The sequence below is a fragment of the Lissotriton helveticus genome, chromosome 6, assembly GCF_964261635.1.
Source record: "Lissotriton helveticus chromosome 6, aLisHel1.1, whole genome shotgun sequence".
Classification (NCBI taxonomy): Eukaryota; Metazoa; Chordata; class Amphibia; order Caudata; family Salamandridae; genus Lissotriton; species Lissotriton helveticus.
Window position 1 is genome coordinate 103,431,163 of NC_136067.1, and position 20,960 is coordinate 103,452,122.

General features: G+C 47.2%; 1 long non-coding RNA gene across 1 annotated transcript in view; it reads left to right on the forward strand.

Annotated features, from left to right (window-relative positions):
* Positions 1-5,104: 5,104 nt before the first annotated feature.
* The window catches only part of LOC144761236 (uncharacterized), a 48,613-nt gene continuing 32,757 nt past the window's right edge, over positions 5,105-20,960 (forward strand). The window contains exon 1 of the long non-coding RNA XR_013595640.1: positions 5,105-5,140. This is a non-coding gene — a long non-coding RNA (uncharacterized LOC144761236). The remainder of the gene's footprint in view (positions 5,141-20,960) is intronic.

The window sequence follows — 20,960 nt, forward strand, 5'->3', positions numbered from 1 at the left end:
TTTCGGGATTGCTAAAAGCCTACCAAGAAATTTGTTTTCAACAGTTTGCAGACACCCTGAGTCTTCAAATACTCAGACGCCAGCCCAGTATGTGCCCAGAGAAGAAAACAAGTTACTTACCTGTAACTTTGGTTCCCCACTATTGGTAACTTTCATAGATTCCCATGCTTTTGTATCATTCCCCGTTGTCGGAATGGGAGTCTCGGTAATAACAAAATATCATAGTATTAGGTACAAAAGAGAGAGGAAAGGCCTAGGCCTCATTCCCTTTTGTAGCATATCAGCCTCTTTTTGTAAAAGAGACCAAATATTAGGCATCAGCCAATCAGAAGAGCCTCACCCCTGGAACCTTCCTTAAGGAATCTCAGAGCCTCAGATTTTCGTAGCCGTTGTGTGCTAGACACCCTACTTGCTGAAGGCTGAGCTTTCCCCGGGGAGGTGGGTGGGCGCATGGGAATCTATGAAAGTTACCAATACTGGGGAACCAAAGTTACAGGTAAGTAACTTGTTTTCTTGCCCCAGTATTGGAACTTTCATAGATTCCCATGCTTTTGTATCAGAATAGCAAGCAGTAAAGCATCATAAACACATTTTGTAAATAAGTACTGTATATCATCACAAATGAAATCACAAAATGTGTTACCACTGGAAGGTGGGATAGAAAGGAAAGCTCACCAATCACTTGAAGAGGTTCCTCAGGACAGCCTGGCCCACTGCTGCATCATCCTGCTGCAATGTCTCTAAGCAGTAATGCTTAGTGAAAGTGTGCACGCTGCTCCAGGTAGCAGCCCTGCAAATGTCTTTTACAGGCACCCCCGCAAAGAGGGCCGTTGAGGATGCCACTGATCTCGTTGAGTGAGCACGTATCCTGCCCACCAGAGGTTTTCCTGCTATGTTGTGGCAATGCAGAATAGCACTTGAAATCCATCTGGAGATCCCCTGTTTGGACAGAGGGAGACCTTTGCTTGGACCACCAAAGGCGATGAACAATTGCAAAGTCTTTCTAAATTCCTTGGTACGGTCCAAGTAAAATTTAAGACATCGTTGTAAATCCAGAGTGTGCAATGACTTCTCCGCTGGAGTGACTGGGTTAGGAAAAAATGTCTTTAGAATTACTGGTTCGTTCAAGTGAAAGTCTGTAGGAACTTTAGGAATGAATCTTGGGTTCGTCCGCAAGATGACCGTGTTCTTCTTGAACTGTAAAAACGGCTCCTGGATAGTAAGGGCCTGCAACTCTCCCACTCGCCTAGCCGATGTCAGGGCTAAGAGTAGGGCCAAATTCCATTACAAATATTTCAGGTCTGAGCGGTGAATTGGCTCAAATGGTTCCTTCATCAGTTGAGCCAGGACCAAGTTCAAATGCCAATTAGGAGGAGGAGGTCTCACTGGTGGATAGACCCTGAACAGACCTTTGAGGAATTGCTTGACAATTCTTGACGACCACAATGAAGGACCAGAGTCAGCTCTCCTGAATCTGGAAATTGCCGCCAAATGGACCTTGATCGTAGAATGGGTCAGATTAGACTTTGCTAGCGAGAGTAGGTAAGGCAAGATCTGATGAGGTTTTGACGTAAAAGGATCAACCTTTTCCTTCTTACACCAAATACAAAACCTTTTCCATTTTAATCTGTATGTCTTGTTTGTTGAAGGTGCTCTTGCCTGGGAAAGGATGTCCTTGATCTCCTTGGAAAGAGGGACATTCATGAATTCTCGCTGGTCAGGAGCTATGCAGTCAGGTGTAATGATCTTGGGTCTGGATGCCAAACCTGTCCTTCGTCATAAGAAGTGGGACTGTATCCAGTCCCCAGATATGCACAGCTAATTGCCTCTTGGCCAAACTTTATTCAACCATTATTCCACTTTCTCCATGTAATCCATAATCTCTTCTCACAAGTATTCCCATATTTTGAAAACGGGACCACGAGCTGATTCTGTACGTTATTTTCAAATTTCTACTGTTTAATGGGGTCACTTGGACTTTCACCAAAAACAGGATTGAGACGTAGGTTCAGTAAAGCAGTATTTATTAGATCATATGACCCAATGCATTTCGGGCTGCCACGCCCTTCTTCGGGGGTCACTGTAAGTAATAATAACATGACACAAATTACCAAACTGTTATCACCAATGTACACTTATTATCAACCAGGTGCGACAACATAGCCGATTTATGCGGTGAAAAAAGTAGTCACAAGTACCCCGAGTTGTAACTGGTGTTAAATGAACACCCTCTATCAAAATTGTATTCAAGAGCTCTACCCCCAGTTGCCACCCTTTCCCACTACTCCCTCAACTTGTGCACCCTCATAACCCACCAACGTGCACCCGTTCGGTTATCATGCAACATTGTTCTTTAGTATTATCGGAATAAACAGTCTGTGCATCTTTAACAATATTACGGTCTAACTGTCCACCAGAAATCTATGCAAAGTAAATGCATTTGCGCTCGTGCTGTTGTATTTTAATGATCGGTAACAACCTTTCCACCCCTCTACGTATCAAGCATTTTAATGTCAAACATTTCTAAAGACTTTCAAAAAATGTTTGCAGACATTTAAAAGGACGCGCCGTACATTTATTTTGCCGTCGTCTAACACATCTTGTTGTTCCCACATACCTGCTATTCTGTCATTAAAAGCATGTTCGTTTCCTCAGCCAAACCTATTGCACCCCACCATGCCTCTACCTTTTGAATACCTAATGTGATCTCTGATAGGTTCATAATGTAAAGGAACTCCCGCCTTCCCCCAGTCATTCACTGGTTGCACCTGATGGCTTTCGTTCTACAACTCGGTTTCCCACAGTTCATCTGTGTACTCTCAAAAAAGTCAGAGCCGCATCTTCCCCCCAACTCTAGTTAATTATTCATGACTATTGGTATCCTTTAATTTTCAAACAGTTCTTTGATTGTCCGTTTTAATCTGCTATTTAAGCCCGAACCATGATGTCACTGTTCGTTCGTGGACCCGTTTTTTTTGAACTTTTAATCCTTCTTCTTTGCGGGTGCAGTCCTGGTGTTTGGGCTATAGTTACAATGTGTTTCTTCAAGGCAGGATGCACACCTTCTGTATCCATTATTTTTAACATATTTTTGTTCATCTTTATTCTTGCATGCGTGCAATATACTGTAGTGCCTGCCGTGCCCAACATAGCACTTAGGTACTAACATCATAAGAAGTGGGACTGTGTCCAGTCCCCAGATATGCACAGCTAATTGCCTCTTGGCCAAACTTTATTCAACCATTATTCCACTTTCTCCATGTAATCCATAATCTCTTCTCACAAGTATTCCCATATTTTGAAAACGGGACCACGAGCTGATTCTGTACGTTATTTTCAAATTTCTACTGTTTAATGGGGTCACTTGGACTTTCACCAAAAACAGGATTGAGACGTAGGTTCAGTAAAGCAGTATTTATTAGATCATATGACCCAATGCATTTCGGGCTGCCACGCCCTTCTTCGGGGGTCACTGTAAGTAATAATAACATGACACAAATTACCAAACTGTTATCACCAATGTACACTTATTATCAACCAGGTGCGACAACATAGCCGATTTATGCGGTGAAAAAAGTAGTCACAAGTACCCCGAGTTGTAACTGGTGTTAAATGAACACCCTCTATCAAAATTGTATTCAAGAGCTCTACCCCCAGTTGCCACCCTTTCCCACTACTCCCTCAACTTGTGCACCCTCATAACCCACCAACGTGCACCCGTTCGGTTATCATGCAACATTGTTCTTTAGTATTATCGGAATAAACAGTCTGTGCATCTTTAACAATATTACGGTCTAACTGTCCACCAGAAATCTATGCAAAGTAAATGCATTTGCGCTCGTGCTGTTGTATTTTAATGATCGGTAACAACCTAACAAGAGGGGTGGAAAGGTTGTTACCGATCATTAAAATACAACAGCACGAGCGCAAATGCATTTACTTTGCATAGATTTCTGGTCGACAGTTAGACCGTAATATTGTTAAAGATGCACAGACTGTTTATTCCGATAATACTAAAGAACAATGTTGCATGATAACCGAACGGGTGCACGTTGGTGGGTTATGAGGGTGCACAAGTTGAGGGAGTAGTGGGAAAGGGTGGCAACTGGGGGTAGAGCTCTTGAATACAATTTTGATAGAGGGTGTTCATTTAACACCAGTTACAACTCGGGGTACTTGTGACTACTTTTTTCACCGCATAAATCGGCTATGTTGTCGCACCTGGTTGATAATAAGTGTACATTGGTGATAACAGTTTGGTAATTTGTGTCATGTTATTATTACTTACAGTGACCCCCGAAGAAGGGCGTGGCAGCCCGAAATGCATTGGGTCATATGATCTAATAAATACTGCTTTACTGAACCTACGTCTCAATCCTGTTTTTGGTGAAAGTCCAAGTGACCCCATTAAACAGTAGAAATTTGAAAATAACGTACAGAATCAGCTCGTGGTCCCGTTTTCAAAATATGGGAATACTTGTGAGAAGAGATTATGGATTACATGGAGAAAGTGGAATAATGGTTGAATAAAGTTTGGCCAAGAGGCAATTAGCTGTGCATATCTGGGGACTGGACACAGTCCCACTTCTTATGATGTTAGTACCTAAGTGCTATGTTGGGCACGGCACTACAGTATATTGCACGCATGCAAGAATAAAGATGAACAAAAATATGTTAAAAATAATGGATACAGAAGGTGTGCATCCTGCCTTGAAGAAACACATTGTAACTATAGCCCAAACACCAGGACTGCACCCGCAAAGAAGAAGGATTAAAAGTTCAAAAAAACGGGTCCACGAACGAACAGTGACATCATGGTTCGGGCTTAAATAGCAGATTAAAACGGACAATCAAAGAACTGTTTGAAAATTAAAGGATACCAATAGTCATGAATAATTAACTAGAGTTGGGGGGAAGATGCGGCTCTGACTTTTTTGAGAGTACACAGATGAACTGTGGGAAACCGAGTTGTAGAACGAAAGCCATCAGGTGCAACCAGTGAATGACTGGGGGAAGGCGGGAGTTCCTTTACATTATGAACCTATCAGAGATCACATTAGGTATTCAAAAGGTAGAGGCATGGTGGGGTGCAATAGGTTTGGCTGAGGAAACGAACATGCTTTTAATGACAGAATAGCAGGTATGTGGGAACAACAAGATGTGTTAGACGACGGCAAAATAAATGTACGGCGCGTCCTTTTAAATGTCTGCAAACATTTTTTGAAAGTCTTTAGAAATGTTTGACATTAAAATGCTTGATACGTAGAGGGGTGGAAAGGTTGTTACCGATCATTAAAATACAACAGCACGAGCGCAAATGCATTTACTTTGCATAGATTTCTGGTGGACAGTTAGACCGTAATATTGTTAAAGATGCACAGACTGTTTATTCCGATAATACTAAAGAACAATGTTGCATGATAACCGAACAGGTGCACGTTGGTGGGTTATGAGGGTGCACAAGTTGAGGGAGTAGTGGGAAAGGGTGGCAACTGGGGGTAGAGCTCTTGAATACAATTTTGATAGAGGGTGTTCATTTAACACCAGTTACAACTCGGGGTACTTGTGACTACTTTTTTCACCGCATAAATCGGCTATGTTGTCGCACCTGGTTGATAATAAGTGTACATTGGTGATAACAGTTTGGTAATTTGTGTCATGTTATTATTACTTACAGTGACCCCCGAAGAAGGGCGTGGCAGCCCGAAATGCATTGGGTCATATGATCTAATAAATACTGCTTTACTGAACCTACGTCTCAATCCTGTTTTTGGTGAAAGTCCAAGTGACCCCATTAAACAGTAGAAATTTGAAAATAACGTACAGAATCAGCTCGTGGTCCCGTTTTCAAAATATGGGAATACTTGTGAGAAGAGATTATGGATTACATGGAGAAAGTGGAATAATGGTTGAATAAAGTTTGGCCAAGAGGCAATTAGCTGTGCATATCTGGGGACTGGACACAGTCCCACTTCTTATGATGTTAGTACCTGAGTGCTATGTTGGGCACGGCACTACAGTATATTGCATGCATGCAAGAATAAAGATGAACAAAAATATGTTAAAAATAATGGATACAGAAGGTGTGCATCCTGCCTTGAAGAAACCTGTCCTTCGGACATGGTCAGAAGATCCGGAACCTCCTCCAGCCGCAATGGAGGGACTAGCGACAGCAGATGTAGTTCTGTGTACCAAAATTGTCGCGGCCATGCTGGAGCTATCAGGATTATTTTGCATGGTTCCGTTTTCATCTTCCTGATGAGGCGTGGAATCAGGGGAATTGGCGGAAACGCATAGAGAAACCTCCCTGTCCAGGCTAACGACAGGGCATTGCCCAATGAGCCTTGATGGTGGAACCTGCTGGCGTATGACCAGCATTTCTTGTTGATTGGCGTTGCAAAAAGGTCCACCTCCGGTGTGCCCCATGTCTGAAATAGTCGATCCAGAACCTGCTGTTTTAGTTCCCACTCGTGACTGACTGAGGATAACCTGCTCAGTCTGTCGGCGCCTTCGTTCAGCACTCCTGGTAAGTGCTCCGCCTTTAGTGAAATTCTCTGAAGAATTGACCATTCCCATATCTGTTGAGCTTCCCGCGACAAGAGGAGTGATCTCGTTCCTCCCTCCTTGTTCACATAATGCATAGCTGTGGTGTTGTCCGTTCTGATGAGCACTTGTGAACCCTGGAGTCGCGGAAGAAAAGCTTGAAGAGCTAGCCTAATCGCTCTCAGCTCCAACAGATTGATAAACAGTTTTTGCTCGCGAGGAGACCAATGGCCGCTGACCTGCAGATCCTGCATCACTGCTCCCCATCCCTCCAATGACGCATCCTTCGTTAGTATTTGAGGCGATGGTACGCTTGCGAAGGATAGACCTTGGCACAAATTGTCTTGATGTGACCACCAAATCATTGCCTCCTTCATCTCCCGAGTGACAACCACCTTGTCCTCGAACGATCCGTGCACTTGTTTCCATTGGAGGTCCAGTTGTTCCTGCAGGGGACGCATCCGAAGCCTGCAGTGCGGAATTAAGGGGATACATGATGACATCACCCCTAGCAGCGACTTGTAACTGCGTACAGAAAGACACCTTTTTACCCGAAGGTTTTGTGCCAAACGTTGTAGTTTCTTTATCCTCTCTTGAGTAGGAAACGCCCTCGAGAGCTTTGAATCTAACACTGGTCCTAGGAACCGTGCTCTTCTCGAGGGCATCAGCGCGGATTTTTCTCTGTTCAAAGTGAGCCCCAGATTCTGGAACAGATTGGTGCAAGCCTGCACAGCGTCCTGCGCTAACCTTCTGGACGGGGCCTTCAGTAACCAGTCGTCCAGATAAGGGAAGACCTGGAAGTGGCTTCTTCGCAGAAATGCCGCCACCGGTGCCAGCACCTTCGTGAAAATCCTTGGGGCAGAGCGAAGTCCGAACGGCAGAACCCTGAACTGAAAATGGCTCTTGGCTACTGTGAAGCGTAGGAACCTTCTGTGTGCTGGGTGAATCGGCACATGGAAGTACGCGTCCTCCAGATCGAGCGTGGCCATGAAATCCCCCGGGCTGATCATCTTCAATATATCCTGTAGGGATACCATCCGGAAGGATAGGGAGACGAGATAGGTATTTAGCTCCCTGAGGTCTAAGATGGGGCGCCATTTCTCCAGCGTCTTTCTCACCAGGAAGAACCTGGAATAGAAACCTTGGCCCTGTTGTTTGGAGGGGACCGGCTCTATCGCCTCTTTGCGGAGCATGTGTTGTACTTCGAGCCTTAGGAGACGCAGATGTTTTGATGGAACGGCTGCCGGGGGCCTGGGTGGAGGGACTTCCATAAATTCCAAAGTATGTCCTCGCCTTATGATGTTGATCACCCAACGGTCCGATGTTAGTTTGGACCAATTTTGAAGGAATTTTGACACCCTGCCTCCAACTGGTGATTTCTTGGAGGAGGGAACAGTAGGCAGAGCCAGGAGGCCGCTATTGGCGCTTGGACGTGTCCCGTCCACGGGCAGCCTGCTTGCCCTTATTGTAAGGCCTCGAATAACCCGAAGATTGGCCTTGCCTTTGCTGGTATGACTAGCGATTTTGCTGGTATCCTGAGCTGTTCGAAGAATAGCGTTGTTGATGTTGTTGGCATGAACCTCTATAACCACCTCCTCTGCCTCTCGAACCTCTGAAGGGAGATTTGCGATACTGGAGGGTACCTAGAGACCTGGCTGTTTCTCTGTCTTTTTTGATCTCTTGAAGAGTATCATCTATTAATTTCCCGAATAGGGCTTCGCCATTGAAGGGCAGATCAAGGACCTTGTTCTGAATTTCCGGTCTAAACCAAGTCGCCTTCAGCCACCCTTGGCGTCTTAACACTGCCGCTCCTGCTAACGCCCGAAAGGACGTTGTCGCGATGTCCATGGCACAGTCTATAATTTCCATGGAGACCGCCTCACCCTCCTGTAAAGTCTTCTTCGCTTCCGCCAGTGACTCCGGTGGAAGGAGTTCCAGATATGGGGCTACATCGCACCATAATTGGCGATCATATCGTCCTAATATCGCCAAAGCATTGGAGGCACATATTAGTAGGCTAGCCATCGATGAAAACCGTTTGCCCGTGTTATCAAGTCGTCGCCCATCCTTATCAGGAGGGGCCGTTAATGGAGCAGAGGGGTTCCGCGACTTCCTCTGTGCTGCCTGTGAGATGACAGAGTCAGGTTTTGGATGGCCCGTTAGCGCTGCCGGTCCATCATCTGGTGCTTTATACTTCTTATCCAGACGCGGTAGCACAGGGACCACCGTCGCTGGGTTTTTCATAGCTTTCAAACCTTCATCCCACAAATGATCCACAATTGGAATCGATCTTGTTGTTTTGCGGTGTGTTTCTTTGAAGTCATATAAGAAACATTCTGTGGTTTCCGCGGGCATTGCCAGCTTAAATCTTCCCGCTGCACGTTCCATCAGCTGGTGAAAACTGCCGATGTCAGCAGGAGGCGAATCTACCAAGTTCTGATGAGGTGAAGCTTGGTCTGGGATTATGTAGTCATCATATTCATCCCTATCATGATCCGAGTCTTGGTTACCATCAGATGATTCATCATCATCATCCCCCTCCGGGTCATCGGCTGGCTCTGACGGAGCCTGAGGTATCGGCCGCTGAGGCTGAGGTGGCGTCCGTGCCGGAAGTACCAAAGGGACTACAGATGAGGGGTTTCTGACTGGTGTCGAAGGGGCAGACCTACGTGGTGTTGGTCTTTCCGCTTTCGACTTATAGTCCTGCAGCATCTTGTGGAGGTCATGCAGGAATGTTGTAGGTACCGAAACCATCTCCTGTGGCACATAGCCCCTGGAGTGGGCCACTTGATGATATTCTCCTTCTCCTCGGTCATATGCCCCATCCGAATCTGTCTCCTGACTCTTAATCAGTAGCTGAGACGGGCTACTGGCATAGTCATAAGCATCCTGTCCGTCATCCTCAGATCCTTCCTGGTCCAACAACAAAGTTGGCGGTAAAGTGGTCACCTTTCCCGGGGATGTCATTTCCGGAGTGATCCTCGTTAAGGAAATCGTCACTCGTCTCTCCGTAGCCAGTATCGTCGATGGTTCTGTCTACGCTGGAGATATTCTCGTCGACGATATTGGAATCACAGATGTCGTCGTCGACACCACCGTCGACGAGCCCGCCGACGTTGTAGATATTGTTGTCGTCGTCGATGCACTCGTCGACGATACCACCGTCGTCGATACCGTCGACGACGCCTTCGTCGTCACTGCCTTCGACGATGATGGTTTCCTCGTCGACGATGTTAATGAAGCCGTCGACGACGTCTTCGTCGACGATGTCGTCGTCGTACCTTTCGTCGACGCTGCCATCGGCGCTACCTTCATCGACGACGACGACGAATCTTTCGTCGACGATTCTCCCGCCGACGAGCCCGTCGACGGGACCAATTGAATTTTGGGTTTAGTTTTCTTCGTCGACGGACCCACCGTCGACGATGTCTTCGTCGTAGAGGACTTAGAACTCCTCTCTGAAGAATGTGAGGAGGGTTTCTTGAAGGCTGGGTCTGTCTTCTCACCCTTAGGAGGCGAAACCAGTTCTGCCTTATCCTTCCCACTGTGGTGGGGGGGAGCTTACTGAACCCCGGCTATCAGACTCTCTGGGGGTCTTTTTGGAAGCCTTTGAGGGGCGCTCAACAGAGGAAGATAGGGAACCGCTGCCCCTTTTCACGGACCTTTTTGAGGAAGTAAATGAAGACGATTCCTCCTCATCACTGGAAACTCCATGTTTCCTCTCCTTTTGCCTCTGTAGCCATGTAAGCAGTCTTCCAGCACGGTCTCTCAAGGTCTTGGTGGAGAGAGTGCGGCAAATTTTGCAGTCTTCTGCCTTGTGATCCGGATAAAGGCAGTAAATGCAGTCCTTGTGTTTGTCCTCCACAAACAGCCTCTTCTTCCCACAGGTGGAACAGGGATTGAAAAGAGCTTTCTTTTTCTCAACTTCAGACATCCTGATGAAAAGGAGAGATTTCTGAAGTAGAACTGAAGAAATCCTGAAGAAAAAACTGTAGAAATCTACTTGAAAGAGTTGAAAATAGAGCAGAGCTCAATGCAGACTCCCTAGCACAACGTGCGGTAGAAAATCTGAGGCTCTGAGATTCCTTCAGAAAGGTTCCAGGGGTGAGGCTCTTCTGATTGGCTGATGCCTAATATTTGGTCTCTTTTACAAAAAGAGGCTGATATGCTACAAAAGGGAATGAGGCCTAGGCCTTTCCTCTCTCTTTTGTACCTAATACTATGGTATTTTATTATTACCGAGACTCCCATTCCGACGACGGGGAATGATACAAAAGCATGGGAATCTATGAAAGTTCCAATACTGGGGCAAAGACATTTAGCTTAGTATAAATGAATTAGTTTCCTAATGGGCTTGTGACCTAAATTCTTGGAATTAAAAAAAAATTATGTCTACTGCCCCTGCTGTTTTAAAAGCCCTGTGGTATACAAGCTTATTCCATTTTAAATTGTCTCCAATCATGATTCCCAGGTACTTAAAGTTTGAAACGTTAATAATGGTGGTCCCACCAATGATGAACCTACGTGAGTGTGTATTATTTAGCCCACAGGGCTTGATAAAAGATTTCATGTGGTTGACCTTTAATTTTCAATCCCTCATAACGTAATAAAATGAATCCAGTTATAACTGTAGCCCATTGATGGTGTGAGAAATAAGCACTGGGTCATCCGTGTAGAGGGGGCCGGACAGACACCCACATTTGGAGAGTCCTTTCCACTGACCATCAAAACTCAATCAATGGAATTAATATAGAAAATAAATCAAAAAGGGTCTAGTATGCAGCCCTGTCTAACTTCCCGATTTGCCTTAAAGGCTTGTGTGCATTGGCCATATCGAACTTGAATAACCATATCCCATTGGAGGCGTTTAAGAAGTTCTAACAAGGGGATTTCAACACCTACCTTGCTCATCATGCCCCACAACTTGCCCCTGTCCACCAGATTGAAAGCAGTGGATAGGTCCATAAAAGCCAACTGGAGTGAACCTTCCTTGGGTTTAACATACTTTCCAGTGAGCAGGTTCAAGGACTGCTCAGCTGTGCCTATGCCTGGATGGAAGCTGTAATGTACTTCTGAGAAAGATCCTCTTTTCCACCTAGTCTTCCAATTTTTGCAGGATCACCCTCCCTAAGATCTTGGCAGAGTAGTCGAAAAGGCAGATTGGGTGGTAGCGTATCGGTTGTCTTCTGTCACCCTTTTAAAAAATAGGGACAATAATGGTTTTTTTTCCAGGAACTTGGGACTTTGTCACTAATTTACAGCATGAAACACATTTGTAAGTAGAGGGTCCGAGAATGTTTGGTTTTGTTTGAAGACTTCTATCAGAACCCCATCCTCTCCCTCACAAAAGAGCCCACTGTAGGAAGGTGGATACCTGACTATGGTTGCCCCCAACTTTTTGCCTAGTGTTTTGCTGGTTTCTAACTTAGTTGGCCTGGGATCTTGCTATCCAGGACCCCAGGCTTCCTGCTCTCTCTGTTAAAATGGACTCCATGTACCCTAGGTACATATCTAATTGGATACTGAGTCCCCTTATCAGTCCCTGTATAGTATACCGTAGGTATCCAGGGCATAGGTGTACCCAGGGCCTACCAGGGGCTGAAGCATGTATTATGCCACCCCTGGCTGGCCATCCAAAACGGACACAACTGGCTGCAAGACAGCTGGGGCAAGGTGGTGTAATCACCCTTTGCTTTAGATATAGTATACCTATATCTAACCCTAAAATGGACACATATATTCCTATCAGTCACTCCTATGGCAGGCCTTATCAATCCTGAAGGCAGAGTGCTTGGAATTATGTGAGATGGTGCTCTGGCATGAGCTGAGCCCGTTTGCAGCTTGCGGAACCAAGTCCAAATAGCTGTTCCATGATAACGCTATACCATATACTCTTAAGTGCATTATAATCCTCGCGGTTAAATGCTAACTTTGGTATAGCATTATCAAAACATGTCGAGTAAGGTGTCATACGAATTGGAATACTAACCCCTCGCCAATTCTGGCGACGGGGTTAGCATTCCCCCCTTCTAGAGGGACACGACATGTGTGTAACTGTGAACCCCGGTTAAAGTCAGACACAGCCTCAGCTCCACAAAATGGATGCTGCCACCGAGACACCAGTCTGCCCTCCTGCTGCTGGGAGTCCTTCCAGAAATGGAGGCATGGACAAAGGGTTTCCTGTCAGGGGCGGTGCTAGCACCATCCCAGACAGGGTTTTGTGTATCCCAGGTAGGCAGGGCTGAAAGGAAGGTGACTGCAAGTGGCACCCCGGTGCTCACTGTGCATATGCCGGCTCAAACCAGTTCCTGGGGCACACCAGCCCCTGAGCTGGGGAGAGACCGGACAAAGGAGAGGGGTGTAACCACCCCCCTCCTAGTCCCACCCATAGGGCAGGACTTAGTCGCGTGCCAGCCCCGTTTCTTAGGATAAAGGTAGGAGCAGGCCCCCTTCCCAAATTGGATAATCTTGAATCTTGAAACTACTTTCCACAAAAGGAACTCTTGACTCTTCTGAAGACTCTCCCTTGTGGCTAAGGAGTAGCCACCCTGCACCAGCAGGCAACATCGAAGCTCTTCGGTTTGCTGTAAGTCCATCCTCCGGATCAAGACTGCCCAGCTCGAAGAGACCCGGATTCCCTGCCATCTCTGACCTCTACCTACATCATCCAGCCCAGCTGAGATTCGTGGGTGTGACGAGACCCGTGGGACCGGCCATCTTCAAGACCTGCACGACGCTTCAACAGCACGACCCCCGAGAGACCCTCGAGTAAGTGCACTGGGGTTTGAGAAGCCCTAACCCTGAGCAGCTCCAGCACCGAAGTCCAGTCCCCCAGCATCCACGAGATCTGCGTGGGGCCCTTCTGCTCTTTGCTGCCCACCGCGTTGTCCGGCTACTTGCCTGCTGGCTAGTGGCCCTCCGGACGACGTACCACGACGATTTCACCACTGGTCTGGTTGCCCCAGACTGGCCCTTGCTCCCTTCCAAGAGAGGAGCACCCCGGACCCTCCTGGTCCACTCCAGACGCCATCTTGAGTCCACCGCGTGGGCTTGACTTTGCCAAGGCTTGTTGCTCCAATCCTGGTTTCAGCAGTGCCGACAGCAGACACCTTCGTGGGACAGCTTGCACCTCCATCCTGGTCGCCGACAACGCCTCCTGGTCCGAGAGACTGCAGAGCCCAGCGTCGCCCACTCACCTGGTCGAGGTGATTTCATCCGGTGCCATCCTGGTGCCCATCTGATCACTGGCTAGTGATCAAGAACTGAGTCCCCTCTGCTTTCAGGTCATCTTCAACTCCGATCCAGGCTTGGGTCCCATCGAACTTCATCACTGGTCGCCTGCCAGCAACTTCTTCTGTCAGGCTCCATAGACTGTAACGAGGATTCCCGACGTCTTTTGAACCCTATGCAGCCGCAGCCCCTGGGCTAGGTAACTCCAGCATTTCGGTGCTCCAACGTAGGTTCACTATCTAAGTGTCCAGATCCTTTTTCGTTTTCAGCCTAACTAGTCGGATTCGTCCGATAACACTAACTTTACGAAATCTAGCATCCATAGACTTCTTCCCGCATCCCGCGTGAGAGTGCACACTCTGCACCCGATCCCCCCAGGCCTCCTGCTCCTAACCTTAGGGTTCAGTAGTGTAGTCCTAGCGATCCTGAAGCCTCTGGATCTTGTTACTTACCTGCTAGTATTTCGCATTCCACTTATTGTGTATATGGTTTTTCGTGCCCCTCGGGCATTTGTGTAAATTGTGCAACTTGAAGTATTTTCGTAAGAGTTTTGTATTGTGCTTAGTTCCCTGACTCATAAAGCGTTCAGGGTAGAACTGTTATTAATAAATATCCTATATTTTTATAACAACTTGTGTGGTGTCCTTTCACTTGGTGTTCAAGGGGTATATGTGATGGTGAAACAGCTGGCTTAACACGCCCTCTAGAGTTTAGCCTAAAGACTGCTCGTGTCCATGCTACTAGGATAGCTGGTCTGAAAGGTTGACTTACAACCAATCATCAATAAGGGTTGTTTGGTATGATACAAAGTGATCACTAGAATAGTGAGCACTATATATCAGGCCAACTTCTCACACCCACCACCGCAAAACTCAACTTCCAGAGAGGAATGCAAGAAGTTGCAGTATGGATGACCAATAGCTGCCTAAAATTCAATGCTGAGAAGACAGAAGTCCTCATCCTGGGCACCACCCCTTCAGCATGGGACATCACCTGGTGGCCCACCGCCCTCGGAAGCCCCACTACCCCCTCAGCCCATGCCCCGAACCTCGGATCACTCACCATTAACCGACAGATCAATGCCGCCGCTTCCAGGTTCTTCAACACCCGCCACATCCTCTGAAAGACCTTTAAATGGATTCCCACGAGTCGGGGAAAACAGTCACCCACGCACTTAACACCAGCAGACTGGACTATGGCAATACACTCCACGCCGGCATTAACAAGTCCCTACTCTGCAAGCTCCAAACGATACAGAACACCGCGGCCAGACTCGCCCTCGGCATCCCCCGGCACGAACACATCAGCCAACACCTATGGCTACTGCACTGGCTCCCCGTGGAGAAGAGAGTCACTTTCAAAATCCTCACCCACGCCAACAAATGCCTGCACAACAGCGGACCCAAATACCTCAACGACAGAATAAACTTCCACGTACCCAAAGGGAACCTACGATCATCCAACCTCGCACTAGCTGAAACCCCACGCATCCACAGAGCGAGAGCAGGTGGAAGATCGTTCTCTAACATTGCAGCCAAGACCTGGAACTAGCTACCAGCAGACATCAGACACGTCCCCTCCCTGAACACCTTCAGGAAGGCCCTCAATGCATGCCTCTTCGGCTGAACAGAGCGTCCCTGTGCCTTGAGACCCTCGCGGGTGAGTAGCACGCCTATATTCCCCTGATTGTTTGATTGATCTGGGCCAGGTGAATTCCCGGCAGGGCTTGGTGAAATGGCCAGAGCTATATCACTTACATTGATGCAATTTGCGAGGGAATGCACACCATCTGAAACCGTGTGAAGGACAGCCACAAAGGATGAGTAAAAAGCCCCTTGCAAAAATATACTTCAAATGGGAGGTACCTAGTCTTCAGGAGGAACATGACATTCTATTTTAGGGGCCCTATCTTCTGAACTCAAAGGCTGATCGACAACCTCCCAGAAAGCTATAGGCTCTCTGAGTACCTCGGCTGCTTGTAGATCGTCCCAGGCCTTCTCTGTTATTTCTCTTTTACTCTCCTCTGAGGTATCCTTCTAGATTTGCCCTGCTCGTCTAAAATCCTCAACATTACAAGGTAGAGGCTTAGTTGCCAGTTTTAGCTTTTTAGAAGCAGAAGAGGAAGCACAATTGAACCATCTACACAAAACGGGTTCAGTATGGGTTTTCCTAGAAAACATCATGTTGGTTAGCATTTTACATAGATGATCAAAACTTGCTAAAACTGCTTTTGGGTTTACTTCATCTGATAGGCAGCATATCACCTCTTCCCTTCTTCTCCTAAAGTAGTCTAAAAAAATTATTTTGGTCTTGTTTTTCACATTTGATTCAAATCCTCATATTTGAACATAAATGCAATTCGAACAAACAGATTTTGGGGTCTTAGTAGCAGGGCAAATTAGGCAACTTGTGACTGGGTTATGGTCACTAATACCAGACAGTAGAATATTTCAGTCAAGTGCTAACAGGGCCAGATATAAAGAGAGATTGGGCGTCCATATTTTGAGGGTGTAGCTGCAACACAGAGGGATTGAAAACCATTAATTTGAGAATCTTCTCGAGCCCATATCTCTTGGCAGCATACGATGTTGCAAGAATTAAGAATTTCTAACCAATCCACATTATCCAATGTAATGCTTATACGTGCAATATTCCATGAAAGGAGGTGTAGACCGACTAACCCCTGCCTGCATGTCAGATTATATGTTGCTGTTGATTGGCTCTCCCCCAGCTGGGATAATTGGCTCGTCTGTAGGTGCCACTGATGGCAATACCAGGTTAGGATCTGGAAAAATGGCATGTCAATCTATGTCCATGAGACTAGAAAGGGGAGCAGAGCGGTTTGCCTGGCTATGTGAGTCAGAGAAGATATTAACAAGTTGGGGACCTTGCCTAGACTGCATGCTGTTAAAAGATGCTAAGAAACAAGGGGCGGTAAAAGAAGCCCAGAGGAAGTCTTATCCTGTTCGCTGACTAAATAGTCTAGAGTAGACAATGTAATAGGGCACCCACCAACCAAGGATTTCTAAAATTCACCACCACACAGTCCCCTGTTGAAGTTTTAGGAGCGTGGCCTAACCTGGCTACCATCTGTGCCATATGAATCTCGTCCACAAGGTCTGTAGGACAGCCTGATGTGCTCTTATGCCAATGGCGACTTTATATTTTAGACTCCTCCAATTCTCGTGAGAATCTTTGTCCAAGACAGGAGTACCTACCTGTAACAGATATAACATACGGTGGATAATCAGAGTGTAGTTCGAGACGGGCTGGTCACCCACTATTGACTGATTCATGCCTTATATGTTGAGAAGGCTAATGCTATTCTGTGATGTTTGGCACCTGGTCATGGCTAGTGATGTTTTGGTATGTATTGGTACAGCTAAGAGGATTAAGCAAAGGAGGACTAGAGTCACAGAGAGTCGAAACTGAGTTCAGGGCTAAACGTACTGGCAAGGAATGGGTTCTTTCTTGCAATACTGGTTCGAGATAAGACCGAGAAAGAATACTCTGATTGTCTGACATGGTTTGCTTTTTCGCCAAGGAGTTTTACTTACGTAGTTCCAACTTGATGAAAATCCTTAGGGACTCTAGGTTGGGAGAGGCCAGGACTGGTGGCTTAGTGGACTAATACGTCTACTGTAGGGGCCTGTGTTCGACCTCATGTTCACAGGTTCAAATCCTGGTGGGTACACTCAGCGTTTCATCCTTCTGAGGTCAATAAAATGAGTACAACTTACGTTGGTTAATAATAACCACCTGTTATTCAGCACCAAGATACCCTTGGTTGGATGTGTGCTTTACAAATAAGTTTTATGTTATCAAAAAAAGGTTTACCTATACTTGATAAGAAGGAGCTAACATCGGGAATACCAGAGATGGTTGTGTTCTTAGATGGAGCAGCTGGGTTTGACTTGGACTTGTTAGTCTTAGATTCACCCCTTTTAGTTTTCCAATCGCTCTGCTTGCATTTTAGGGGTGGGGATTGTCTACTTGGGCCAACAAAGGAGATCATCTCTTGTGGGTCATTCACTATGCAGGGAATAGTAGATAAGGTGAAGACAGCGGCTAAGGGTTGGTGGTCATCTTAAGAAAACAATTTGGGAGGTATCCTTCTCTCTAATGAATGGCGTGCCATGTGTATCCACCCGGAGATTTCCTAAAAGAGTTGTTGGGTCTTTAAACATCTTTTGTGCAGCATCTATTCAATTTGTTACCATCTCAAGCTCTTTGGAAATGACCCCCATAATGGAAGTTAAATAAGATGCTATTAGAGGTGATGGAGTTTCTTTAGCCACTGATTTTGAGTTGTTGAGGAGGCTTTTTCTCTCCGATTTTGGTAGATCCAGTTTAGAAGGTAAACACAACAAGTCTAATGAGGAAAAGCCTACCTTGAGCTGGGAGCTCTGCCTGAGAAGCAAGAGGGGTGGCCCAGTTTTAGTCGGCCCTAGATGGGCACAGACTGGCCTGGCGCTCCTTTTATGCACTGGCGTGGTGCGTTGAGATGCGGGCTAGAATGCAGGTTTGGCGGTTCCTGTTGCTGTGGTTTACGGCAGCTGCAGTCTCTGGACATAATGCTGCCTTTCCCACAGTGCGGGACACAGCGTTCCTCTTATGTGCTGGCGTGGTGCCCTGAATTGTGGGCTAGAATGTGAACGTGGTGGCTCCTGCCGCTGTGGATTATGGCACCGTATTCCCAGGGTGAAATGCTGCTTGTCCCGCACGGCGGGACACAGCACTCCTCTTATTGATAAAGATCAATTCAAATGGTCAGGCGATTTCAGTAGATGTTTCCTAAGTTAAATTTGCCCGGCGTAAAACGCCTCTAATACCATACGAAGTTATTCAATAAAGAGGCAGGCGCTGGAGACAGGAAGACAGGAAACAAGTTTATTCCGTTGGAGTGGAACACATCAGATCAGACAACAAGGTATCGTCTCGAGGTGCTCTCCCAACCTCTCTGAGACCTGGTCTTTTATACACTGGTTTAAGACATGTGAACGTCCTTTATTACAACAGGGACATTGTGAAGTATGAGAACGACATCACCGGCACCCCCCCAGTTCCGGCCCATTCCAACACATGACAACAGTAGAGGCCCTTTCCCCTCATATGATTGGGAGGGGCTATCACGCAGCTGAGTGTTCTGCCGATTCCTTTGGAATGTGTGCGCCTGATCGAATCTCAGGGGATGGGGAGGTCGTGATCAATAGTGGCTCCTTTCAGGAAAGGCGAGTGAATACAGTAATGGGCAATAAACTGTATCCTCGGGCTAAAGGATGACCAGCGGTTCGTACAGGCAGTCGGGCTCAGAGGAAGGGGTCATCAAAGGAGGGGTATTCATGGACGGAAAGGAGGTGTTGGTCAGGCGCGGGGTGTGATTCCCTGAGACTGAGTCATGGGAGGGGAGGGTTCATGACTTGCGCATGTGAGTGCGGGGGCAGCCAGGGTGCGCGGGGAAGGCTTGCAAGGTTCAGGGAAGTGTGCTGACGGGCGATCGTGAACAGGGAGACCATGGTACATAAAATGTCTGTCGTGTATACTCATACGTGAGTCTGCAAGATGGCGTAGATAATGTTTAGTACACGAACTAAAATTCCACAGTCCTCCCTTTAACATGTCTCGCCAGCTTGTCAGTTCGGATCGATCCCCATGAGACCACGCACCTCTATTTCGTATAGGGGACTCAAGTGCTCAGTTTTAAAGTTCAAAGTCTTTGGGCACATACAGTTGGAAATGAGTGCACATAAAGATGGTAAACATTGAATACCTAAGCAACACCCACACAGTGTCATGATTGGTATCAATAAAAACGTGAACAATCTCCATCCCCAGCTCTTCAAAGTGTCCCAGAACCAGCCTCCAAGCGACCATCCTTCCTGCTCCTGGTGAACCTCCGAGGACAGTCTGTGGAGGTGTTCGATTGCTTTGTAGACTGAAGGTGAGTTATCTGGCACGTAGGTGCAACAGCTGGAGCCGATGATGCGGCATGCACCTCCGCGGTCGGCCAGAACCACATCTAGAACAAGACGGTTTTGAAGAGCCACCAGGCGGACGGCCTGAAGCTCAGCCGTGTTGTTGGCGAGGATGCCAGCGGTGATGTTAATGGTTGTTTCTAATGCCTGAGTCAGGTGTCGGATAGCGCGGCTATTTGCCATTGGTCCCCACAGAGGAACAAGTCCCTTTGCTGCATCCAGGAACTGTGCTCCGGTGGAGTCGGCTTGTTCAACATCTCCGGCGCGCTTTTGCCGGTGGTGGTTGGCTGGAGCCACATACGTGGGAGGAAGAATGAAGGCGATGTAGCACGTACCCCTCCAGCCTCTTGGGAGCCAAGTGTAAGCTTTGGTGCCACAAACAAAGTACATATTCGGGGAAGCAACAAAGGAGGGGGGGTCAGCTGAGACCAATGTTTTGGTGATGCGACAAGAACTGTGACCCACCAGCTGCGTTCCTTGTCCTTCGAGGCATACGAGTCCTGTGACATTGATGACAGACAGGGCCACGGTCAGGGTGGCAGCCGTTTGTTTCCGCAGGTGGGAGAAGGTGGGTCTGGCTGGATTGTGGAGCACTTGCATTTCGACCCTTTCTTTGGCAGGGATGTTCGTAAGGAAGGTTGAACCCGAAATTGCAGGACAAAAGGGCTTTCCTGTCTTGTTCAGCCAGAACCCATAGTAGAAGTGAGACACCGTTTGACCAGAAGTGGCGTTGTCCTTGTGGCTTTCTTGCATGAGGATCAACCAGGCGAGGCAGGAGCCGTGAACTGAGAAAGGAGAAGGGATGAAGGGGATGGAGTGTCCGGTAGCATGTGGGAGCAACCCACAGATCCAGCAGTTCGTGGCATTTGCAGCAAGGTTGTGCTGGTGCAACAGTTGTACGAAGGAATTGTTCCAGAACTCCCTACGCCTTTCTCGGAGCTGAGGTGAAAGGGTGATCAGGTGGTGTTCTTTCGTGGTTGGCTGGACAGTGGTTGGCAACATCTGGTGAGCGGGTGTGTTTTCCTCCAAGATCCAGAAGGAAGTCATGAGGAGGAGGCAAAAGAGGAAGACAATGAAGAAAGCGATTGTCTTTGATTTGTGCAAATTGTCAGTCTTTGGGTTCCTGTAGTGGGTATTTCCTGTTGCTTCCGACGTCTTCTTATCTGGCGCTTCCATCATCTTCTTATCTGGCGCTTCCATCATCTTCTTATC